Below are 15,098 nucleotides of genomic sequence, written 5' to 3' on the forward strand. Positions count from 1 at the left end.
TCCTGAATTCAGAGCTGGTGCTCTATCCACTGTGCCACCTAGCTGCCCCCCACAATTCTTTTCTTATTATACATAGCTTCATCCCTAATATTTTGTGTTCTTGAATTTATTAATAACTGATAATTATTCTATTAACATTACATGATAATAAAACATTTTGCTATTTTTGTTCTGGTCCATAATTTGAAATGTGATAATACCAAGGTCTATTCATTCCTACTTTGCCCTCACCATTTCCCATTAATTTATTAACATTTTGTTACTTCCTATAGATTTGATTTTGTATAATTTAAGGTTTTTTCTTTTTTTTCTTTTTTATTAATTTCTATAATTATAACATTTTCTTTGACAGTACATATACATAGGTAATTTTTTTTTACAACATTATCCCTTGTACTCCCTTCTGTTTCGAGTTTTCCCCCTCCTTCCCTCCACCCCCTCCTCTAGATGGCAGGCATTCCCATACATATTAAATATCTTATAGTATAAACTAGGTAAAATATATATGTGCAGAACCGAATTTTGTTGTTGTTGCTGTTGCAAAGGATTGTATTCGGAATGTAAAAATAATCTGGGAAGAGAAACAAAACAAAACAAACAAACAAACAAAAAAAAAAACAATGCTCACAGTTTACATTCATTTCCCAGTGTTCCTTTTCTGGATGTACCTGATTCTGTCCATCATTGATCAATTGGAATTGGATTAGCTCTTCTCTATGTTGAAGATATCCACTTCCATCAGAATACATCCTCATACAGTATCATTGTTGAAGTGTATAATGATCCCCTAGTTCTGCTCGTTTCACTCAGCATCAGTTGATGTAAGTCTCTCCAAGCCTCTCTGTATTCCTCCAGTTGATCATTTCTTACAGAACAATAATATTCCATAACATTCACATACCATAATTTACCCAAACATTCTCCAATTGATGGACATCCATTCATTTTCCAGTTTCTAGCCACTATGAAAAGGGCTGCCACAAACATTTTGGCACATACAGGTCCCTTTCCCTTTTTTAGTATTTCCTTGGGATATAAGCCCAGTAGTAGTATGGCTGGGTCAACGGTTATGCACATTTTGATAACTTTTTGGGTATAATTCCAGATTGCTCTCCAGAATGGTTGGATTTGTTCACAATTCTACCAACAATGCATCAGTGACCCAGTTTTCCCACAGCCCCTCCAACATTCATCATTATTTGTTCCTGTCATCTTAGCCAATCTGACAGGTGTGTAATGATATCTCAGAGTTGTCTTAATTTGCATTTCTCTGATCAATAGTGATTTGGAAGACTCTTTCATATAAGTGGAAATAGATTTAATTTCATCATCTGAAAATTGTCTATTCATATCCTTTGACCATTTATCAATTGGAGAATGGCTTGATTTTTTAGGAATTAAAGTCAATTCTCTGTATATTTTGGAAATGAGGCCTTTATCAGAACCTTTAACTGTAAAAATGTTTTCCCAATTTGTAACTTCCCTTCTAATCTTGTTTGCATTAGTTTTGTTTGTACAGAAACTTTTTAATTTGGTGGAATCAAAATGTTCTATTTTGTGATCAATAATGGTCTCTAGTTCTCCCCTGGACACAAAATCCTTCCTCCTCCACAAGTCTGAGAGGTAAACCATCCCATGTTCCTCCAATTTATTTATGATTTCATTCTTTATGCCTAAATCTTGGGCCCATTTTGATCTTATCTTAATATGTGGTGTTAAATGTGGGTCCATGCCTAGTTTCTGCCATACTAATTTCCAGTTTTCCCAGCAGTTTTTGTCAAATAATGAATTCTTATCCCCAAAGTTGGGATCTTTGGGTTTGCCAACATTAGATTGCTATTTTTATTCACTATCTTGACCTGTGAACCTGAGCTATGCCACTGATCAACTAGTCTATTTCTTAGCCAATACCAAATGGTTTTGGTGACTGTTGCTTCATAATATAGTTCTAGATCAGGTACAGCTAAATCACCTTCATTTAATTTTTTTTCATTACTTCCCTGGAAATTCTTGACCTTTTGTTTTTCCATATGAATTCTGTTGTTATTTTTTCTAGGTCATTAAAATAGTTTCTTTGCAGTCTGATTGGTATAGCACTAAATAAATAGATTAGTTTAGGGAGTATTGTCATCTTAATTAAATTTGCTCAGCCTATCCAAGAGCACTGAATATCTTTCTAATTATTTAAATGTGACTTTATTTTTGTGGCAAGTGTTTTGTAATTTTGCTCATATAATTCGTGACTTTCCTTTGGTAGATATATTCCCAAATATTTTATACTATCGACCGTTATTTTGAATGGAATTTCTCTTTGTATCTCTTGCTGTTGGATTGTGTTGGTAATGTATAAAAATTCTGAGGATTTATGTGGATTAATTTTGTATCCTGCAACTTGGCTAAAATTCTGAATTATTTCTAATAGCTTTTTAGCAGAGTCTTTGGAGTTCTCTAAGTATACCATCATGTCATCTGCAAAGAGTGATACTTTGATTTCCTAATTTCCTACTCTAATTCCTTGAATCTCTTTCTCAGCTCTTATTGCCAAGGCTAGCATTTCTAGTACTATATTGAAAAGTAATGGTGATAGTGGGTAACCTTGTTTCACTCCTGATTTTACAGGGAAAGATTCTAATTTACGCCATTACATATGATGTTTACTGACGGTTTTAATATATATGCTCGTTATTATTTTAAAGAATAGTCCATTTATTCCTATGCTCTCAAGCCTTTTTAGTAGGAATGGATGTTGGATTTTATCAAATGCTTTTTCTGCGTCTATTGAGATGATCATATGTTTTTTTGTTAATTTGATTAATAATATGGTCAATTATACTAATGGTTTTCCTAATATTAAACTACCCCTGCATTCCTGGTATAAATCCCACTTGGTCATAGTGTATTATCCTGGGGATGATTTTCTGAAGTCTTTTTATAATATCTTATTTAAGATTTTAGCATCAATATTCATTAAGGAAATTGGTCTATAGTTTTATTTCTCAGTTTTCAATCTACCTGGTTTAGGTATCAGTACCATGTCTGTGTCATGAAAGGAACTTGGCAGGACTCCTTCAATCCCTATTTTTTCAAATAGTGTATATAGCATTGGAGGTAGTTGTTCTTTAAATGTTTGGTAGAATTCACATATAAATGCATCTGGTCCTGGGGATTTTTTCCTAGGGAGTTAGTTAATAGCTTGTTCTATTTCTTTTTCTGAAATGGGACTATTTAGACTACTTACTTCTTCCTCTGTTAATCTGGGCAAGCTATATTTTTGAAGGTATTCTTCCATTTCATTTAAGTTATTGAATTGATTGGCATAAAGTTGAACAAAGTAGCTCCTAACTATTGTTCTAATTTCCTCTTCATTAGTGGTGAGTTCTCCCTTTTCATTTTCAAGACTAACAATTTTCTTTTTCTCCTTCCTTTTTTAAAATCAGGTTTAATAAGGGTTTGTCTATTTTGTTGGTTTTTTCATAAAACCAACTCTTAGTTTTATTAATTAATTCAATAGTTTTTTACTTTCAATTTTTATTAATCTCACCTTTTATTTTTTGAATTTCAAGTTTCGTGTTTGTCTGGGGGGTTTTAATTTGTTCCTTTTCTAGCAATTTTAGTTGTAAGCCCAATTCGATGGCCCTCTCTCTATTTTATGTAAGTATGCCTGTAGAGATATGAAACCTACCCTTATTAATGCTTTGGCTGTATCCCACACATTTTGTTATGATGTCTCATTATTGTCATTTTCTTGGGTGAAGTTATTAATTATGTCTATGATTTGCTGTTACCCAATCATTCTTTAGTATGAGATTATTTAGTTTCCAATTATTTTTGGTCTATTTTCCCCTGGCTTTTTATTAAATGTAATTTTGATTGCACTGTGGTCTGAAAAGGATGCATTTACTATTTCTGCCTTACTGCATTTGATTTTGAGGATTTTATTCCCTAGGTGTACTCCTTTATGTCACCAATTAGCTTTCACCAAAGATCTATCATATCAAACTTTTCTAGTATTCTATTTAACTTTTTGACTTCTTTCTTATTTATTTTGTGGTTTGATTTATCTAATTCTGAGAGTGCAAGGTTGAGATCTCCCAGTCTTATAATTTTGCTGTCTATTTCTTCTTGCAGCTGTCTTAATTTCTCTTTTAAGAATTTAGATGCTGCACCACTTGGTGTGTATATGTTTAATATTGATACTGCTTCATTATTGATGCTACCCTTTAGCAGGATATAATGCCCTTCCTTATCTCTTTTAATTAGATCAATTTTTGTTTTTGCTTGATCTGAGATGAGGATGGCTACCCCTGCTTTTTTGGGTTTGCCTGAAGCATAGTAGATTCTGCTCCACCCTTTTACTTTTAGTTTGAATGTGTCACCCTGTTTCAGGTGTGTTTCCTGTAAACAACATATAGTAAGATTCTGACTTTTAATCCAGTCTGCTAACTGCTTCCTCTTTATGAGGCAGTTTGCCCCATTCACATTTATGGTTAGAAAGACTAATTCTATATTGCTTGCCATCCTATTAACCCCTGCTTATGCTTTTCTCCTTTCTTTCTCTCTTACCCCCTTACCCAGTATTCAACTTGTGAACACCACTTGCTTTTCACAGCCCTCCCTTTTTAGTATCCCTCCCCCACCTTAAAGTTCCTCCCCCTATTTTACCCCTTTTTCTCACAATTTCTGTTTTCCCTTCCCCTTAACTTACTCCTTCCCTCTCACTTTTCAATGAAGTGAAAGAAGTTTCACCATAAATCAGATATGTCTATTGACACACACTATGTTCATCTCCCTTCTTTCTTTCTCTCAGATATAATAGGTTACCTTTGCCTCTCTATGAGATGTAGTACCACCACTTTACACTTTTTTATGATATAATTTCCTTTCCACCTCTAGTTTCTAGGACAAATTATACATATGTTCTTTACATATTTTTATGGCAGAAGTATAGTTCTCAAGATTTCTTTTTACCTTTTTAGAAATCTCTTGAGTTCTGTATTTGAAGATCAAACCTTTTATGTAGGTCTGGTTTTTTCATCAAGAATAGATGGAATTCATTTATTTTGTTAAATATCCATCTTCTTCCCTGGAAAACAATGCTCATTTTTGCTGGGTAAGTTATTCTTGGCTGCATACCAAGTTCCTTAGCCTTTTGGAATATCATGTTCCAGGCCCTTCGTTCTTTTAATGTGGACACTGCTACATCCTGGGTTATCCTTATTGTGGCTCCTCCATATCTGAGTTGCTTTTTTCTAGCAGCTTCCAGTATTTTTTTCCTTTGTCTGATGGTTCTTGAATTTGGCCAATATATTTCTTGGTGTTTTGATTTTAGGGTCCCTTTCAGTAGGTGATTGATGAATTTTTTCAATGTCTATTTTACCCTCTGTTTCCAAAACATCTGGGCAGTTCTCTTTGATAATTTCCTGGAAAATAGTGTCCAAGCTCTTTTTTTCCTCACATTTTTCAGGGAGTCCGATTATTCTCAAATTGTCTCTCCTGGATCTGTTTTCCAGGTCTATTGTCTTTCCAATAGGTACTTGACATCCTTTTCAATTGTTTCATTTCTCTGGTTTTGCTTGACTACTTCTTGGATTCTTCTTGATTCATTCATTTCTACTTGTTCGAAGTCTAATTTTCAATGATGTATTTTCTTCACTCACTTTTTTTATATCTTTTTGTAATTCTCCAATTGTGTTTTTAAGTGAGTTTTTTTCTTCTATGGAATTTTTTTTCTCTTTTTATCTATTTTATTTTTTAGAGAGCTGTTTTCTTTTTCCAGCTCACTAATCCTATTTACCTTGGAGTTGTTTACCTTTTCCAATTCACTAATGCTGTTTTCCTTGGAGTTGTTTACCTTTTCCAATTCACTAATTTTGTTTCTCAATGATTTGTTTTCTTTATCCACTCTGTCTTTAAATGCGTGGAATGACTTCTCCAGGCTTCCCATTTCTCTTCTAGCTCTCTTTTGAGAACCTTTTTTATTTCCTCTATGAGATTCTTTTGTACTGAGGATCAGATTATATGCCCCTTAGGGTATTCCTCTGGGGACAATCTGTTTTTAGTCTCCTCAGTATTTGAAGTCTGCTCTCTCTCCATACAGAAGCTGTCAATGGTTAGAGCCCTTTTGAATTTTTTGTTCATTTTGTCAAGAGCAGAATGGAAGAAAACAAATTGACAAGAGAAACAATTGGTCTGTTTTTTGGGGGATGGGGCTGGATGGTGTTAATGGGCGTCCTCTACAGACTGGGGGTGGGGGAGGGCAGCAGTGAGCCACTAACAGGACAGTGATAGTTGGGCTGAGTCTGAGCTCTGAGGCTCTGAGAAAGGGCTGAGTCACTCCAGGTGGGGGTTGGGGGTGGCCAGGTTCAGAGAGACACTAGCTTTCCTGTGTTTTAATCTTCACTTCCAGTGTTTACACCCTCTCTGCTGTTCCTGGCTTGCTGCCAAGATGGAATATCCACACTGGGGTATAAGTCTTTTTGCAGAAACGGCAGAAATCTTCCTCCTCCCCCCTCCAGTCTGAACTATGTGAGTTCTTTGTCTCACTCTGGCTTGCCTGCCCTCAGTCTGTGCCCAGTCTGCTCTATCCTCCCCTGAGCAAACACAGACCTTCTCTGACTAATTTCAAGGATGTCTTCTCTTGGTGATTATTTGTGGGTTTCTTTTCTGGTCAAGCATTAACTCTGAGGCTTGTCATGAAGTAAGTCCTGAGAGAAAACACGGAGCTGAAGCAGCTGTCTGCCTCCAAGCTACCATCTTGGCCGGAAGTCAGGTTTTTTCTTTACAGTATAATTGGCAAAATGATAATCTGATATAAGAATGGAAATATTATTATCATTTTGTGTTGATGATATACTATGCATGAATATTGAATGTTTCTTTTTCTTTTATTTTTTGGCTATATTTTACTTTTCCCAGTTTCATGTAAAAGCAATTTTTTTAGAATCATGTTCAGAGGGACAAATTCTAACAAAAGGGAAAAGCCATGATAAAAAAAAGAAAAAAGTGAACATAGCATGTGTTAATTTTCATTCAATCTCCTTAGTTCTCTCTCTGGATATAGATGGAGTTTTCCACCTAATGTTTACTGAGATTATTTTAGATTACTGAACTACTGAGAAGAACCACATCTGTCACAGTTGATCATCTCAGAATCTTGCTGTTGTTGTAGACAGTGTATTCTTGGTTCTGCTTATTTCACTCAGCATTAGTTCATATAAATATTTCCAGGCCTTTCTAAAAATCAGCCTGATTGAAATTTTATGAAATAATAATTTTCCTACTTTCATATTTTTCCATAACTGTTTTTAAAGCATTTAAAACATAAATAAGTGCTACATTTTGTCAAAGATTTTCCCTAAGCTTGTTATAATCATTTAGAATGATTTGAGTGTATTATTTTCATGATTATTTGTGCCAATTATTTGCATAATGTCAAACCTTACTTGTACCCCTGTTATAAAACATTGTCATCATAATAAATATTTTGATGCGTTGATTTTTATCTATAATAACTTTTTTATTTTAAAATTTTGCATTATTATCCCTAAGCACTATTGGTCTGAAGTTCTCTTCCTTTGCATCATTAATCACTCTCTTTTTTGGGTATTGAGATTTTATTCACATCATTAAAGGAATTTTTAAAGGTGTATTTATGTAGCAGAAAAATAATTTGTTCTTTAAATGTTTGATATAATAAATTATAAAACAATCTGGTTCTGGAATTTTGACATTGAAAAATAATTTATAAATTGTTCAATTTCTTTTTATGAGATTTGGTCATTGTACAATCTGCAATTAGTTAATTTAGGTATTTTTTATTAATATTCATATTTATTTCTAAATTTATTTTAGACATTAATTTCCTTTATTTTCATTTCCATGTGAAATTATCCAATAGATAATAACCATTTTCATTATTTCTTCTCCTTTCATTGTTAATATTCAATTTCTCATTTTAAAAAAATTGGAAGTGTTTTTTGTCTCTCAAAAAATTTTGTTTACCCATTAAAAAAAAAAAAGCTCTCTTTTTAAAATAGCAATTACATTACCATTGTTTTGAGGGACCAAATTTCCTGTCTTTAAGGTACTTGAGATTTGATCCTCCTTAAATTACTATAACTGCTGCATAGACTTCCTTTGAGTCATCATTTGATCTAATCCAGCTGCTCTTCCCAATTCTGTTTTTTTAATATCATTTCTACTTTTTCATGTAATAAATGTGGTGACTCTACTCCTGAAGAAGAAAAAATTTTCTGACTTAGGTGCTATCTAACTCTGCTGCTCTACTCTTCGTGGACACATGCCCAGATCACCCTCATCTTTTTGAACTCCTTTATGGCCCTGTATTTTCTAATCACTCTCTGAGCTGGTTCAGTTGCCCCAAAGTGCCCTCACATGAGCAGCTTTTGAGTTTCCAGAGATGGACCACAAATACATAGCTGTGCCTGAACATTCTTTTAGAATCCTAGAGATAATCTTGTGTCTAAGGCATGATGGGGGAATATATACTTCTATTGCTTGTCACTGTAGTTGATGCACCCACATCTACTATACTTCCCATTTGCTCAAAATCAGTCAATATGATGCCATTAACTCAAACGTAAAATATTAATTAAATTATAAAAGAAAATTAAAATAATTTACTAATATAAAATAAAAGCAATAATAATCAAAATATCACAATCAATACATAAATCTGCACTATGTTCTCTCATAAATGCATACAGCATGGGCACACACTTACAGAAAACTAGCTGGAGGCCCAAAAATGAAGAAAAGCCATGTTTTGGCACAACACAAAATTTAACTAGAGCCAATTTGCCCAGAAGAACCCACTTCTCTGCTAGCTATTCTCACTGTAGTCTTCATTACTCTCCTGCTATGCACTTCCACTTTTCTTCTACTTAAAAACTGATGAACTAGTTACAGACTCATTTAATTCATTGTTACACATAAAGAAATTATATACTTATTATAGCAAGAAGTTCCAAGTTACAGAACTATAAAATTCCTCAATGGTCTCTGAGAAATATCCAGTCAGTTCTTCATAATCCAGTCAGTGAATCATAATTCAATTTACAATATCTTGTTTCATCAAAGTCAAATTCACAGTTTCCTGGTCAGTGCAAATAAACCAGCTGGCTTTTTATTCAGTAGGGTTTTAAGTTTTCTTATCACATACCTTAAGAATATTCTTAGAGTCAAGTAGTTGCAAAGCTTATATTTCCCCTTTTAATTTTTCCTCTCAAGCCTAAAAAAAAAAAAAGGGGGGGGGGTTGTATAGAAAAACCAGGCACTTCTCCCAAACATCAACAGAGTCAAATTCTTTTCCAATCAGCAGGCTCCAGCACTTCTCTTCTGCCAATCCACAAGATAATGCTTCTCTTCAATAAGACCTAAAGTACAGTAACAAAAGCCTTTCCATTAGTTAATTAATTGTTCCTGTTTTTATCTTCACTCTGAAGTTATTTCTCCCTTCTCTTGCTGGGCTTCTTTTAATTCCTCTTCTGCCAGTGTCTTCATTATTTGTAATGGTTCAGTCAGATCTTCCTGGTAGAGCCCCATCTATATATCTCTTAGCCAGATTACCTCATGAAATGTATCTCTGTGATTTCTAAAATGGACAATCCTGTTTAATCATCCATTCCTTTCAAACTCTAAAAACAAAACTCACATGCAAATGAGCTGAAGGATAGGAAGGCCTAACAGGTACAACCCTTGAATTTTCCTCCAAGAGTTTCTCTCAGTTCACTTAACTGATCCTCTGATTAAACCATGTCTTCATCACATTTTAATGAAAAAAATATTTTTCCACAAATGAATTTTATTTACAATACCCAAAAGTTATTTTTTTTACCCCTTTCACTGACAAAACTGTTTAAATAGTAAAGGAATACAACTTTATGTACTTCACAAGTTGATTTAATCCTCTTTTCTTTATATGAAAATACATCTTTTTTTAATTTCAGCAACTCAAGTGTTACAAACAAAAGGAGCAGTATCTTCTACTTAAAAACCTTCACTTGATGTTACTATTATTTCTAGTTGTCTTGCATTATTGCCTTCCTTGCACTAACAAATTCCTGGAAACATGTTGTATTCTTGTTGCTTGTACTTCTATTCTTTTTTACACACTTATCATCACCTTGAAATCTGTATCCTGATCTCAAACAAAACTGATTTTTCCTAAATTAATAACAATCTCATAATTGTTAAATATGGCATTTTCTCAAAACTCACTCTCCTTGAATTCTTCAAAGTGATTGAAATTCTTATCTCCTGAATAAATTCTCTTACCTGGGGTTTAGACAGAAAGGTCTTGGTTCTTTTTTTTTTCTTCTCTTCTTACTAATCTGATAAGTAAATTTGCCCCCTTACTGTGAGGATACTTCAAAGTTTTCTCTTACAGTCTCCTCATCTGTCTCTACACAAGGGATTGCTTTTTATTTGTTCTTTCATGGACCCATCCTATTGACAGTTTGATCTATGAATCCTTTCTCAAAATAGTTTTTAAAAAAATTTATAAAATAAAATGCATATGATTAAAAAAGAAACAAAATATAATACAACACATTTATCAAAGTATGAAAATAACATTCATAGATACTAGATTAAGAAAATTTGCTCTATACTCCCCATTGATAAACTCATTTCCCATAATTACCACTTCAATGCAAAAGATCTATATATCTATGTACATACATCTATACAACTGTCATTTTGATCTGAATATCTTCTGGCAGTTTCAAACTCCTTGTGTCCAAAATAGTATTCAATATATTTTTACCTAACATGTATTTCACATCTTAATTTTCCTATTTCTACTGAGTCCACCACCATCCTTTCTGCCAGTAATTCTCCATTCTTCAATTCTATTTCTGATTATTACTGATATTACATCCAAAACATATTTTACATTTGTTTCCTTATTTCCATTATATTGCCATACAATCATTACCATAGCTCAAGTCTTTATCAGCTCTCATCTGAAAATTTAATAGCCTCCAGAACGATCTGTCTCAAACCTCCTTTTCTGATTTACACAGTTACCAAAGTGATAAGCTTAAAGCATAGGGCTGACTGTGCTATTATGATGCTTAATGAACTCTGATTTGATTTGATTTGATTTGATTTGATTTGATTTGATTTATTTTTTGCTGAGGCAATTGGGGTTGTGACTTGCCTAGGGTCACACAGCCAGGAAATGTTAAGTGTCTGAGATAAAATTTGAACTCAGTTCCTCCTGATTTCAGGGCTGGTGCTCTATCCACTGAGCCACCTACCTGCTCCTAACCAACTCTAATTTTAAAAACTCAATTCAAATTTTTTGAGTAAGCCCTTACTGATTCCCTTAGGTAATGAATTCACCTCTTTCTCCTCACACCTTTCCCCCCATTCTTTAATAGGATGTAGAAAAGAATGTAAGCTTCTTGGTGGCAGATTATTTTTTTTTTCCTTTATATCCTTAGTGTTTAACATAATGACTGACACATAAGAGATTTTTAATAAATGTTTTTGGATTAATTAATTTTAATAATTTATTTTCATTAAATATTCCTAATAAATTATCTGTTGGGTTATCATCTGTCCTATCCATTTCTCATTTTTTAAATATGAATAACTTAATTAAATACATGAAATCAAGTTATTTTACTTGAATGATATGGCTTTATCTTATTATTTCTTTGAATTTTGCATTGGTTTTAATCTTTCTAACAATTTAGAAATAGCATTCACTATTTTTCATATTATAACTTTTTAAATTAATATATCATTTTGGTTGAGACATGATTTTATTAGGTGTTTTCCATCAAAATCAGAAACAAACGCACACACGATAACAAAACTTCTTGTCTATAAGCTCTTCATCCCCTGTTTTCTTACTGCTGAGCCAGATTTTCTAACATATTTTCTCTATGTCCACCTTTATATTGAATTGAATGAATACATTTTGATTCAATTTGGAAGGCCTTATTGATTTTTTTTTCTGTAGAATTTTTGAACTTCTTAAGTCAATTGTAATAGATGTAGATGTATTTGTTATTTTCATAGGTCTTATAAATGTTCTTTATGAATATTGTAAGAAAAAATCTCAGAAGTTCAGAAAAAAATGATATTTCCTGTTGCTTTTGTATTCAGCTTCAAAGCAATTGTGCCAATTCATTTATTTCCTTCTCCAAGGATGGACCTTTGGGCAATGTTTCTGTTTAGCTACAATTTCCTTCTGTCTTATGGTTTCATTTATACTGAAAATTATAAAATTAATATTATTCATTTATCCTAATAGGATGTCCATATATTGGTCAGTGAAAAAGAAACACATTTCAAATGCCAATAATTAAGTTACCATTTAGGTATATTTAGAAATTATTTAGAAATTTATAAATTATTTTAAAAGTATACATTATCTGTACTCTTTTCTTCTTCCTCACCTATATCACTGTAGGCAATAGCAAAATGGGTTTCAAAAGATTTCATTCCATTCTGTATTCCCCCTCCTCATTTCATGGGTTATCATGGCCAAAAAAAAAAAAAAAAATGTATCATTAGTGACCGGTACCTCTTGATTTCAGGACAAATCTCCTAACAATTAATGTTGCACAAAAGTAGAATGGGTGTCTCAAAAAATGTTGAGTTCTGGAGACTTGTTGATCTAAGCATAGTGGCTATAGACATCTAAGTAGAACTTTTTTTTCAGTAATTTATTATGAGGGATTCCTTTCAGATACACTTTAGAAAATAGAATATCTGATGTCTCTCCCAAATATTAAGGTGTTTTTTTAACTCTATGATACTGAAATAAAATAATATGCAGAAATCCTACAAAACCAGTTGTTTGTATTCTACCCAAACTTTCTAACATGACAAAAAGCTGCCAGAAATTTTGGCATAAAATTTAGAATGCTAGTCCTAAAGTAAAGAAGATCTTGTTTTAAATCCAGCCTCTGACACTTACTAGATATGTTGCTCACCATCTCAGTATTCTAGTTCTTTCTGATTATAAATTATACCAAGTAAGGATAATCTGCACTGAAAAAGTGAATTTCTCATTTGGAAGTTATAAATAATAATTAAATCATTGTCTAGTCTTTATTTGTATTCCAACTCTATCAATATACCCAACAAGTATATTGAATCTTCCCTTCACTCCATGATACAGCAATAGAATCCAAACTGATCAAATATAATAACTATCCAAGTCACAATTACATAATTATTTATTAGTTTATAATTTATAGAAAATACCACTTTATAAACAGTAGTTCATGAATTTATAAACGAAGTCAAATTGAATCATTTTTTCCAAATGCCTATAACATACAGCTAAATTTTGGCAGTATTGAGACAAATAAACCTTTTCTTCCATCAAACCACTTATATTCTATATTGGAACTATAACCCATGCACAGATATAAAAAGGGAATCTGAGTCTGGGAAAAACACATACTACTCTGTTTGAGGAGATGTAGATTAAAGGCCAAGGATAAGAGAAGACCTTACAGAGAAAGTGAACCCTGAATTAAATATTAAAATAATAGAATTTTTAGACATGGACTTGATTGAGTACAAATCAAGCATGGAGCACAACTTGTGAACATTTATAAAGGTGTATTAATCAACACAAAATATGGTAAATATACTATTTGACTGGAATCTCTGATTTTCAAAGGGGAATATTGTGAAATTAACCTGGAAAAATAGATGGGAGTCAGGATCTAGAAGACTTTAAGTGCTACTATGAAAGTTTTATATTTTATGTTGGAAGAAATATAGATCATTGAAGATTATTAGGGAAATAATAAAGTCATATAACTTGACATTATTTTGGAAGCTATGTGGAGAATGATTGGGAGAACAAGGGTATCATCTATACATATGGATAGAAGAGTAATGCCAGAATTATCATCAATATAGAACCAATATTTTAAAAACTAGTTAAATATGGAGGGGGTAGTAGCAAAAGAGAAGATTGCTGAGTTGAACTTTAATTATGAACCTGGATAAAAATATTGATATGCTCAATTAGAATTAAAAAAAAATTAGAGAAAAATAAGTTTAAAGATGATAAGAACCATTTTCAATTTGTTGAATTTGAGATGACACTAAGGAGACATATAGGAGAAGATATCTATCAGGTAGCATTCAATGATATATTAAGACTGAATATGTATATTTGTGAGCATTCTAAATAGAGATAATTATTATATCTTGTCAGCAAATGAGATCACCAAGGAAGAAAATATGGGGAGAAAAGGTACATCTGGAAAAACCATACAGAAACCTTAAGAATAATTGTATTAATATTTGTAAACAGCAACTCAAATATCAAAGCTTTTTCACTAAAAAAGGACAGAGAATGCTACCATTTTCACAAGCCTTTGAGCTAAGAGAAACACAGCTTTGAAACCTAGTACAAAGGCTTAAGAGAGGGCTCACTGCCTGTATCTTCAAATCACTGGCCACACAAAAGTAGGAGATTTTCCAAATCATACCCAATATTACATATTCTGATTCTTCAAGGTAGGCAAATGTATCACGGAATTATTTTTCCTCCTTTTATTTAAGTATAATTAACAGACCAGTTACCAGTAAAGGTGCTAGCCGAATTTTAAAAAAATATTTGCAATGAATGAATTCCTCTTTTGATCCAAAACCCTTTAGTCATTTTATTTTTATTTCAAGAATGCCTATTCACACACACACACACACACACACAAATACATACATAACAGGATATATATGTACAAACATATATATCCATATATGTCTGTTAAGATATTCCTGTATGTATACATATGAAAATACAAACAATTTATATTCCTCTCCCAATGTTTGATGGAAGTAACAAAATACCAAATCACTGTGCACAATGTATATATTTTGGGTTTAAATCCTTGCTGATTTAGACTTCAAATTTTGAATTAGTATCTATTAATTTCTTATATAGTCTACTTCAGTAAGAAAAATAAAAAAGTAATTCAGTCTAATGGTCAACCTTGACTTGATAATGCTTGAGATTATAATAAGCACATCATCATCATCCAGCAATTTTTATGATTGTCAGTGGAAAGTACGGTCAATTCCTTCTCTATCTTCTT

The sequence above is a fragment of the Sminthopsis crassicaudata genome, chromosome 2 (genome assembly GCF_048593235.1).
Source record: "Sminthopsis crassicaudata isolate SCR6 chromosome 2, ASM4859323v1, whole genome shotgun sequence".
NCBI lineage: Eukaryota > Metazoa > Chordata > Mammalia > Dasyuromorphia > Dasyuridae > Sminthopsis > Sminthopsis crassicaudata.